This window comes from Triticum dicoccoides, chromosome 1B (assembly GCF_002162155.2).
Source record: "Triticum dicoccoides isolate Atlit2015 ecotype Zavitan chromosome 1B, WEW_v2.0, whole genome shotgun sequence".
NCBI classification, from domain to species: domain Eukaryota; kingdom Viridiplantae; phylum Streptophyta; class Magnoliopsida; order Poales; family Poaceae; genus Triticum; species Triticum dicoccoides.
Window position 1 is genome coordinate 123,185,262 of NC_041381.1, and position 12,239 is coordinate 123,197,500.

At 45.9% G+C, this 12,239-nt stretch overlaps 1 long non-coding RNA gene across 9 annotated transcripts; it reads right to left on the reverse strand.

The window, feature by feature from the left end:
- Nucleotides 1–239: 239 nt before the first annotated feature.
- Nucleotides 240–7,109, reverse strand: LOC119322803. Of its 9 annotated transcripts, XR_005155857.1 has the most exons (7): nucleotides 6,623–7,109; nucleotides 5,895–6,416; nucleotides 5,596–5,680; nucleotides 3,258–4,956; nucleotides 2,459–2,590; nucleotides 1,837–1,922; nucleotides 240–289 (listed from the first exon to the last, which is right to left on the reverse strand). It is a non-coding gene; the product is annotated as an uncharacterized LOC119322803 (long non-coding RNA). The 9 variants fall into 9 exon arrangements; XR_005155858.1 differs by lacking the exon at nucleotides 1,837–1,922; XR_005155851.1 differs by having other exon boundaries at nucleotides 1,837–2,590.
- Nucleotides 7,110–12,239: the final 5,130 nt, after the last annotated feature.

A 12,239-nucleotide genomic window follows, 5' to 3' on the forward strand; every position in this document is an offset into this window, starting at 1 on the left:
TTCACATACATGATAACTAGACACTAAAGAGGTGGCATTCATACAAAGCATGTCTAAACTAAGCAACTAACATGCCAGTGCACGACACCATATGCCCGATATGAGCAATATAACCCTGCCAAGTTAGATCATACACCTCGGGGGGGGGGAGATAGGACTGGTCATCTGTCTTTGAATCGTTCTCTGAGGAGCTATCCGTAACAAGCAAGACATGCGCTTCGTCAGATAGCATTGTCTGCTCTGAAGACCTTGTTTCCACTCCAGATTTTTCCATGATCGTGTCGAATGGCTGATGCACAGGAAGAGTAATTGAATGTACTAAAATTGTTGACAAATTTAATACGTAATAAAAAATGATTGCATGATATAATTCACATATAAGATGACTGGGTAACCAGGGTGGCCTTCCAAAATTCACATATATGATGTCTGGCTAAACAAGATGGCATTGCATGATTCACGTATACGATAAGGAAACTAAACAGATTGCATTCACAGAAAGGATGTCTAAACTAAGAAGATGACATCTTTTATGTATAAAGTAAGAAATGCAAGGCACCATATGCATGATATTACCAACAACAGCATGCCAAGTTAGAGCGAAGACCTCAAGGGGTAAATAGGAGAGATGTTCTCCGTCTGAATCCCCCTCAGAATAGTTATCTTCCTATTGATTACAAGCCGAAATAGGTGGAGGGGGCTGCCTTCGCACCCACCATGGAGCGATATCTACATGAAATTTTATTGCCATGCAAGGCTCGTCTCTTTTGGTCTACATGTTCAGTTCCATTGTGTACAGTAACTAACACTAGTAAAACGCTCGTGCGTTGCCACGGGCCAACAAATGAATCTATCACGATCCCCTCAACTCATCTCTTTGAACATTATGCTATTACCTTCCTATGTTTGTCTCAAAAATAAAACTTTCCTATGTTGTCACCCTACTCCAAATCTGTGTTCACTCCAAATCGATCTAATTGTTGAGTCCCATCATCCCTAACTCCTGGCCAAACAGATGAATACGAGCAGCTTGCCCTCAGCTCTACATTAACTCAAAATCGCATCTGTTTTCTCCAAGTTTGCCAAATTGCCATAGGCATTCCCATCATCCTACCTTTGAATGTCTTCCAACATTCTCCATCCACACCCACCTAAAAGTTCTGACAAAATAAATAAATTTTCCATACAATTTTGCAATGTTATACATTAATAATTGCTAATTTCTCTCATTTTTATTTTCTAAGCCTAGCATGAGAGATGATAGTTCCACTTGTATGAACCCTCCTACCTCAGGATTAAAATCACGCTTGCAAAGAAAAATAGCTAGAATCGTATCACATGCTTCTTTCTTTGATACTCACCTAAAACAGATGAGATTCTTTGTATTTATGATAATGCGGTTAATTAAAATAGAAGAACTACGACACCTCATAGAAACAAGGAAAAGACAACCTCGGCTTGCAGCCTGTTAATTGGAACGGGAGAAGAAAAATTTCAAGTCTTCGATATAGTTGAGTGGGTTAAACCCATGCATATCCCACACTATGGTTACAAGATATGTATTTCATGAACAGAGCAAGTAGCGCTTTTGTGTTTCTATACATTTCTAGTGTACTTTGAGATAAATATTTTTTAATAGAGAAAACATCAGGAGAGGCTCCTTCTTTTCTTTGCCTAGTATATATATAAGTCGCACAGTGTACAAATATTTACATCATGAAAGTAGACCTAGAACAAAAGAGAAATAGTAACAAAGCACACATAAAGATAGCATGTAAATCTAAAAAACAGAGAAGTCAGGGATAACCCTATGCATGAGAACAAAAGGCTTCATACCCTCAAACTAGCATCTATTTCTTTGTTTCCAAATATTCCAGGCTGCCAATATGATGATTTATGTGAATAGGCGGTGTGGCCAGACTCTAGCAGCAACATCAAACACGATATCAGGAGAAGACATAATATAATTTCCCTTGTACCTTTGTTTCTCTCAATGGAAAAGAAGTAACAAAATCAAGGGAAGACACAATATAACTTTTAACTATCACATATTCAACAACAGTGGTGCCAAAACAATAATATATAGCTCAAAGAAAGTTTAATTAAATCATGAGACATCAACACAGTATAGCATGGAAACTAATAATAAAACTTAAAAGGTGCACGTAATATATCAGAATGTTCAATTAATAAGCACATATGTCATGAAATAGCAACATATTGCCCATGCATTTATACATTCCTTTAATACTCGCACCACGATCCTAAAATATGTTGCCCTCCCTCTTCTTGCTCCCATGGATCTATTCTATAAAAATAATAGCAATTAAAATAGACATGGCTGGAAACGTACAACTGGTATCGGTTTTCTATATTGGTAGTGAAACCACTAAATATGATCCAATATAACTAAAATTCATCAAAATTATGTTCTACAATAATTAATTTGTTATTATACCTTTCCGTCATTGTGACTATCCTTGGCGAAGACGGCGACTCCTACACTGGCTTCATCGCTATGGTGGAGATCAAGGATCCTCGCCTTTGGTGTGATAGTTTTAGTATATCCTTGCATGCATCATGTTAAGTCCTGCGATTTTAATCAGATCATAAAGTAAGCGGTTTGCTGCATACACTGAAGGATGATTTTAGAATTTAGAATGGATTTTTTTTCTTCTTTTACATGTTTTAAGTGTTATTTTGGAGCAATTTTCTAGATTGTTAACATGCATAAACACTACTGTATTTAGTATGCACCGGGGACTCAAAAAGCTTCGGCAAATCCTCTATTTACATATCTTTTCCTGTAGGTCCAAAAAATGTGTTTCTGATAATAGAAATCAGAAGCTAGGTAAAAGAAATGGTCGAAAAACATCCCTGACACTTTTGTTCTTCTCATTTAGACCAAAAAGTTTCTACCCATACTGTGTCAATGATAAATCACAACCTGTAAAAAGCCTTGGGTCTTTCTCGGTTTTGTAGTGCAGAGCTCAACAACTGAAACTAAAAATACATGCTGGGTCGAGACAAGCTGAAACATAGCTTAAAGCACATCACATGAAACATCAGTCTATCCTAGTCCATTTGGGTGTGGTGGTGTGGGGAGATGGTGTTCATTATAACTGCTCACTGAAGATTGATAATATCACTGGAATTTCAATCGTGTGAAGGACATAAGCTAATTACAATCCTTTGTCAAAAGCCATAATGAAAGCAACCACATCACAACCCATGAGATAGAAGATTAGAGAACTTACCATCAAGATGGAAACCAGGACAGGTTCCCCTTCGTCAGATGTTGATAGATGACGTCAAAATCGGCTCAAGTCATACTATGCCTCTAATGCGTCGGACATTACCAAACGAACAACGGTGGCTTGGCCAGTTCACGAACCCATGGCGTGCACTCCTCATTGACTCTCGTTCCTTCGCTGGCATCTCAGGTCAGCCATCAACAACAGTCCCCCATTGCCGCTGAGCACGGCCACCAACGTCACAACACCAAAGCTGCAAATTGTCTTGATTGGACTACAACATAGAAAACATGATTCAAATGGCAGATTATAAATATGCAAGAGAAAATTATATTGCGCTATCGAATATATCAAATAATCTCTGTCTTTTCCATGCGGCACACAACAAAGAATTCTAGATTTTGATCAATGACTGGTAATAGATGATCGCGATCCAAATTTTTTACTTGTTCATATCATTTTATAAGCACCTCCTGTAAAAAGTCTCCAACAGAAAGTAATGTTACTGATGGTTAGGTAAACATGAACCACATAAAAATCAAGGTTGTACTATTACTGATAGATAGCTAACATGAACCATAAAGAACTTTAAAATAACCTAGTTTAATCAGCCGTATCTCCTTGAACATTTCGCAGCTCCACACGAGTGCCTCCCCTCCTTCACCATGAAAGATACTCCCTCCTTTCCACATTACTTGTCGCTGTTACTCGTCACTGATTTAGTACAACTTTGTACTAAATCAGCGACAAGTAATATGGAACGGAGGGAGTAGATGCCAGTAAAGCAGACCGATGTGCGTCGTATCATATTGTTCTAGTCATATATAGGACCAATATAGATTATTATATAAAAATGGCACAACTCAATCAGACCAATTTATGCATAGATGGGGGTAAATTAATTGGATGATCATGAAACATGACCGAGAGATTTAATCACTAATCGTCCCCCTACACAGAGAAGCAATTAATCTACTAATGTATAGCAGAATGTATGTCTTGCCCGAAATCCACATAGGAAGCTCCTTTTCTTTCACCAAACATGAAACATCAACTGTACCCTACCTCCATGCAGAACAAGAGCAAGATCAAACATCCCTGCAATTGGTCTTACTATCATTGTGTAAGCAATGGGTAACTAAAATCTGAGAAAAAAGATTAGGAGATAGTTAGATCAACAGATAATGCATAGTTGAGGTCATGAGGCTGCTAACTAAATGCTCATGTAAACCTGTAAATGGCCTTGATAAGGTATAATGAAAGTTTCGGCACTCAATTGCATGTTACAGATACACATAACTCACACTTGAATGACCACTAAAATGAGAAACAAATATCTCACATAAAAATATCCATAGCACACCCCTCATGTGTCCATACCAGCACACCAGTAATAAGGGCCTATGCAAACCTGGGACTTGGGATTTTCACTTCACACTTCCCGATAAGAACAATGAAAACATCGAAGAAACTAACTCCAATGCTAAAACTATTTCTAGGTCAATACAAAAAGGAAGAGAAGACTTGGGAAAAACATTAGTGATTAGCAAAAGGAGATGTGGAAACAATAGCACACCTTTTCTGTCACACTTTTTTCGAAACGGATTTTCTTTCACACTGCAGTGTGTAGCAAACTGCTTTGATAAAAATTTGTCAATCCCTTGCCATGAATCCCCGACTTGATCCCCATAGTATTTGTTCCCTGTGATTGCCAAAAAGAAAAGATAATAGTCCATGTGTTGCTGTAGGGAAAAAAACACAATTGATGTGTATTTTCTATCAGGAAATGGCTTTTAAAACAACGGCAAGACATGCTAACTGCATACTTTTTGATCAAATAAATCAATTGTACAGAAAAAATAATCATCAAATGTGTGCACTTCCCCTGTTCTGCCAAAACTGCCTTAAATATTTAATGCATCACCCCAAAATTGAAACAAAAAACAAGGTCATTTTTTTACTCATATCAATGCAGTGTAAATCTTAAACAACAAGTGATTCGAAATGGACATTAAACTTTGGTTAAATATAAGTTTTACCTACAGAAGTTTGTGGTACTAATAACGTTGACAGATTTAGTGCAATGCATGTAGTTCTTATAAGAAGAGAATACATGTTCATCCTAGTTAATAGGTAAAATAAGGAAAAAACAATTCTAGCGATGCACTGCTAATAAATATTACAGAATCAATAATTGATAATAACGTGCTTAAATGGCCGTCTAAAATATTAGGCTCCTCATGTCAGGACTATATATTTTGCTTATCTCAGTTCATAATTAACATGTAACCCAAGAGCTACGAAGGGAAGTGAAAAGATGCGGTCGGTTCATAGTCCATACCAATAAAAGAAGGCAACTGCAGTTTCTCACAGCTCTTCTCCACTACGAACCTCAAATCATATACCTGAATCTTGTTCCCCTATTTCTGCAGAATGCCGATTATACAAATATAAGTGAGAAAGCACGCAAATGAGTGCATATAGTAATCACACTACAGGAAAATAAGATTCCACACTAACAGACCTTAGGTGTGGGAATAGCTTGAATGCATACTATAAACATCTAGTGTACGATCTCAGCAGGAGAAACCAAAACTCCACTGGAAATCTAAGAATCTCAAGTACAAAAAGAATGCATACCATCCTGTCATGGTCACATAGAATTAATATCTCCTTCAAAACCCTCACACCACGGATGGTAGAAGACCTTCTGCACCTGTTATTCCTAAAAAAATTGTTATAGTAAACCTACTCTACTCGAGCATAGTATCTAGAACTTTAACGAACAATGAAAATTACAAAAAATATACATTGTTGGAATATTACGTGAGGCTGAGCAACTGTTAGAATATCCAGTGTCATTATGAACAATCAACAAATTGACATAATAAAGTGTTACGAATGTAAATTGATACAATGGGGGTCTTTTTGATCTCAGTCTGGCGAAGCACAGAGCACTGAAATCTCAATGCAGGTCACAATCCCATGGAACAATTACATGATGGGTGCCATCGTCTTCTCAAGGATGTTCTGTTGGTCGTCCCTCAAGTCTGCCTTGCACACCAATCACAGACGCCTTCAACTGTAATAGTAAAAGAATCATTGGACAGGAGAGATGAAGACCGGCAACCCTGGGAATCACCAACCATGCTGGGACCAAACCTGTGATAACCACAAACAACCATGACGACGGGGTCAATACCAGCGCAAACACCAAATCAATCTGCAAAAGAAACAGGGGCGGAGCTAGATCCAACCATTCTCCATTAAATAATACGTAAACACCATGGTTATATTGCTAATTGCTGGATCAAATTGCGTGTCCTGATTCAAAGGCTTTGCCCAGGCTCATCGAAGGGCATCCTCACCTCTTCTAGAGACCACGCTGGCCCTTGGTAGGGATTGAGTGCTAGAGCCGGTTCATCAGCAGTTCAGCATGCACTGGATCTACCCAACCTCCCTCCACACCCGTCAGCTGCCGCCGGGTCCGCCGCACCGACGGGCGGCACCGAGGCGATCGGCGGGGGAACCTGGACGTGATCGGCGGCATGCCCTCAACGGGAACAGCGTCGGATCTGGGGGATTGACGTCCTCCTGAAGCGCACCGTCGCCGGATCCCTCGTGCGAGGGCGGCGGCTCTGACGTGTGAGGCCGGCAGATCCTCAACGCGATCGCTCCGGCTCATGAAGTGGAGGGCGGCGGCCTTCTGCGACGGTGAAGGTTTCGATCGGCCGCGGTAGAGGGATGGATCGGCGCGGCACAGAGATGGATCCGCCGTGGATTGGGCGTAGGGGTGGATCGGGCGTGCGGTCGGGCGGCGACGGAGATTGATCTGCTGTGTGAACGAGGGATCGATCCCAGGGTTTTTTGTTACCCTGGTTTTTTTCGATGGAGGGTAGAGCAGACATGGTAGGATGACGAAAAAAAACGATGGTGGGAGGATGACGAAAATAAACCAGCGAAAAAAAACCGCACGGACTATTCACCAAGTGCTCCATTAGGAGTAGAGATGCTTAGGAATAAAACATCGTGAGAATATGTAAGGAGTGCATGGAGAAATCCAGAGTGATGGTAGCAACCTGTGGATAGACCCAAAACCAATGATAGCAGGCAGATAATGGCTTCAGTTAAAAAATACAGATAATGGCTTCTTTATTGTTTATTTCCCACCCAACATGAAACTCGTGGTAGACACCAGATATTAACCAGATAGTAGATATGTACTATTGATTCTGGCCACAATATGTACCCCGCAACCATTGAAAAACTCAAGTTTGAGCATTAGTTTGCAGCAGACTCAGAGTCTAATCGGTGAGCAGGACAATAAGTAGCATGTAATATTAACCAATGCATAATGTAAGCAGTCATGAAAGAGTGCGACCTCTCTTGCGGACCTGTGTAGTCCTCGAGGTCATCTACTCGGTTGATGATGGTAATGCAGTTGTCGTGGCTGCCGGCAGCAGGGAAGAAGATCTGAGGCAGCGAAAGACAGTCTGGAGGGCGAATCCCTGCTGTGGTGAACCCTTCCATCTTGGAGCAGCTGAGCTGGGATGGAACATAGTGCAGCAGGAGCGGGACAAACCACACAAGGTTTTGTTCGACACACATCTGTAACAGAAGTAATCATGTAAGGTCTTGTTCGAATTTGAGGATTCTAACAACGCAGGGATAGGAAATACACGGGAATAGGATAGGAATGCACATGCAAAACAGAGATTTTAAAAACACAGGATTTCTACCTATCTGGGTGTCTGGTTCACAAGAATTGGAAGATCACAGGATGCAATGAAGCACGGTGAGATTAAGTCAAACCGCAAGAAAATGTACTATTATAATGCTATTATGCTACTATCTCTTAGTCTTGTACTTCATGAATAGGAATTTGAAAAGGAGGACAAATTGATATTAAAATTCATATGGTTTTTCTTTCAAGGAGACACTAAAGGAAGAAATCCTACAGTTTTCCTTTGCTCCATTCTTTTGAACCAAATGCATGAAGAGTAGTACCATATTAAAATTTCCAATTCCTATGTTTTTCTTCACTTTTCCTTTCAAGAAGTGGCGATTCTAGTAGGCAGGCTTGAGGAGGGAAAAACCTACACTCAAAAAATGTTTTGTGCTACTTCTACTACTTTGGACCCAAGCCACTGCCCTACTAGCTCAACTCCCAGGCCCATCTACAAATGCGCAACTCAAATGCGTAGAGATAAATAATGATGGCGTTCAAGAGAGTCCATCACTGATAGCTAAGTTGTCTGGTACCTCACTGCTTGTCATAAATTAGGAGAAACTAATCATATTTCACGTTACTATGTGTGCTCAGTGGACAATATATATAACTTGTAGAGTAAAAAAGTGATACAACAAGTGTACAACCTCTTTGGCGAAGCCATGTTGAACTCAACATTATTGGGTTGGTCGGTGAGAATTCTTCGGCTGATTTGGCTGTCGGAGGAGGGGAAGAAGATCTTAGGCGTCTCGAGATGGAGCCCAGGGTACTGCTCTGCTGTGATAGAGGGTTTCGTCGTTGGAGAAGCTCCGGTGAGTTGTACGACGGCGAGGCTAAAGCACGACAAGAGAGACAACGTTAACCTGAGTGGAATTCTAATAACTTTTCCAATAGATGACGTAAAATACATAACCACAAAGTGCTTGATGTAAAATACATCAACCACTCATCTCTGAACTTAACTGTCGAAACTGAATTTAACTGTCAAAACTGAATTTAACTGTCGGAACTGAATTTTGCTGTCAAAACTGAATTTTACTGTCAAAACTGAACGCACTAGTAGTAGAAAAGTAGTAGCAGCAGCAGTAGCGCCCGAAGCAGCAGCGTGTGCGAGAGCCTGGGTAGCTGGTCGTGTAGCAGCATCTCGGGTAGCAGCTGCAGGGGATCGAGGGAGAGCAGGATCTACTGCTCATGCAGCAGGAGCGCGCACAAGAGTAGAGCAGTAGTGCATGAAGGAGCAAGAGCGAGAGCAGTAGAGCAAGCAAGAGAAAGAGCGAGAGCGGCAGTGCGAGGAAGAGCAGACCAGGTAGGGGGCCAAGAGCAAGAGCAGAGCAATAGCGCGAGCGAGAGCCAAAGCAGCAGTAGTTCCTACTGATGTGGACGTCACCGCCAAGGGAGCAATGCCGTGGAGGAAGTGGCCGGGGACGCTGCCGTGGATGGAGCCGCACCATGTTGGCTCGGGACCTAGCGCCGGCAGCACCGTGAGATCGAGACAAGAAGAACATGCGGCGATTAGTGTAGAACCTCTTTGGTGGTGCCAATTAGGCCTCATCTTCATACGGGGAATCAGTGATGCTGCTCTTCTGGCGGTGCAGGTGAAGACGACAGTTTGGGAATGGAGGTGGCGCGAAAGATGAGGGGAAAATTGGGGCAGCTCCTTGGACGTGGAGGACGGGGTGGCTGAACCGGCGGGACGACAAGATGGACGACGGATCCTCATCCAGTGCGGTGGATGAGGGATGTCGAGGTGTTGTTGTGGATGACGTCGTCGGGGAAGAGGCTCCGGTTGGGTGGTGGATAGTGGAGATGGTGTGGGGCTTCGCGGGTTTTCACGGCCTTGGTGTATGAATGGGTCGGCAGATGGGATGGGAGGGGGGAACCATGGCTTAGGGACACTGTCAGAGTAAATGACCACCGGTAGCCTAGCCGGCTCCCTTTGGCCCTCAGAAAAAAAATGGGCCGATCGAGCCTTGAAGCACCCAAGACACGGGGCCGCCTTCTTCCGGCCGGCTATCACATAGGCCGGCTGGTGGAAGGCGGCCCGACCATAAAAACCCTTGGAGGACGCCACAATAGGGCCGGCTCCGAGAAGCCGGCCGTAGAAGGGCCAACTCTAGGAAGTCGGCCGCTGTAGGGCTGACTCCAAGAAGCCGGCCTTAGAAGATAGACTCCAAGAAGCCGCCCCCTGGCAGGCGGCCATGGGCTGCACCCTAAAGTCCACTCCCCATAACGGTGATGGGACGGGGCTTGGCTACATTGGACCCTGCCACCCCCGAATCCCGGAACACGCATGGCTACAGTACGCCGTATGGGGCAGCCATCTCCCCTCCGGCGAGGCACTGTTGCCATGCGGATCATGACGCCATCCACGACGGGTTGCTAGTACGTCCCGTAGGCGGCGGGGCCCTTCGGTCAGAGAGACATCCGAAGCCGGCCTGACCTCCCCCAGCCGGCCTGAGGCCGGGCCGGCTTCCTCTAGCCGGCTTGCTCCCCTCCTCGGGGCGTGCGCACCATTAAGGAGACAAGACGAGGTAAGGCTACAGCGAGAGTCCGCAAGGCGGCGGCACGATAGCCATGCTTACCTCGACAAAGCCCTCGTCATCAGAGGCGAGGCAACAGTAACCAGCCCCCGACAAGACCCCCATGCGGTGGGGCCGGCCTATCGACCAATGGCCCGGCAGCCGGCGGGACCCACTAGTCGGCGGGCCCCAGTAGCCGGCGAACTTAGACGCTGACGGCCTGGACCCACGACCAGTCGGATTAACATTGTACCCCCGGGGGGGGTAGGCCTATATAAACTCCCCCGGGACACCCATGCAAAGGTTTGATCTCATAGAGTTTTAGACACCACCATAGGGAGAGAAGATAGCTAGCCTTGCCCTTCTTCCTCCTCCCACCGAACAGCTCAAGGAGCCTCTTGTAGCTTCTTATCGATCTAGTGATCATGCGGAGACCCCGCAAAGCAGGAGTAGGGGTATTATCTCCACGGAGAGCCCGCAACCTGTGTAAGATCCGCTGGCGTGCATGTCTTCGCCTTATCCCGTTTCCACGCACCGGCAATGTCTTACTAGCTCCCATAATGATAAGCCATCCATTGGCATATGTCGCACCTACCACCCGACATTTGGCGCCCACCATGGGTCCAGGTGCATCATCGTCCGGAGACCTGCTGTGGACGGGAACCCTTGTCCTCCCCAGCGAGCGTAGCGAGCCCGGCACGCCCGATGGCGCTTGCCCCGACGCATTGCAAAGCGTCGACGACGCCTGCACAGCGAGCTGCCTCGCCGATCTCCTTGGCGAGGCTCGCATCTCCGACGAGCCCGCATTCGACGCGGGCACAGGCTGCCCCGAGAGCCGCCTCGTCAGCCTCCTCGACCAGCTCCACGTTTCCGGCGAGCCTATCGCGGACTTGGAGTCAGTCAGCTCCACCGACCCGATGCTTGTCGACTAAGACACGGCATCGCGCGATACCTTCCCCACCAACGTGATCATCTTCGACGACCCTCTCCCTCGGGGATGACAGTGGCGGCGGCATCGTCACCAAAGTGCTAGTCATCAGCCACGGCGTCACCTCCGACAAGAACACCCGCGACGCCCTGCAGGCTATGCTGCATGATCTGTCCGCCCCCATCCCGGCGGACGCTGACGCTGAGACGCTGGAGGTACGCAGCCTTGCCCTCCTCGTGGAGGGCCAGAGGATAGCCTCCATGAGTCGCCTCACGGAAACCCACCAGCGCGAAGTCGACCACGCCGCCTTCGGCACGCCGCCTCCATAAGGGCCAAGCCGAGTCGGCACCATCAAGACACGCGGCGCGGCCATCGCCAGCATGCTGGGAGCAGACCGCCCAGTCTACGCCACACCCCTCGAGAATCTACGCGCCGCCCAGTCGATCGTAGACGAGCTAAACGGACAGGGGGCCGACGAGCTCCCCTACATGACCAGACGCATCCAACAGCTGATCGACGCGGACACAGAGCGGCACGAAGCCGGTGTCCGAGCTAGAAGCCCCCCTCACCGAGAGCACGGCGCGACGTCGCGTACGCCGACTGCGGGCAGCGCCCGTACAAGACAAGAGAAGGAGTCGGCTACTAGCCGCAGCCGGACTTGAATCACCATCGAGCGCGACGCAGAAGGCCATCCCCGAGGTGTGGAACGACGAGGCGACCCGCCTCCTCCTCCGCCTCGCGGGGAGAGATATCCCACCCCGCCGCCCGTCGCGCATCCGACTCTTAGCGCCCGACTTGGTCGCCGGGAA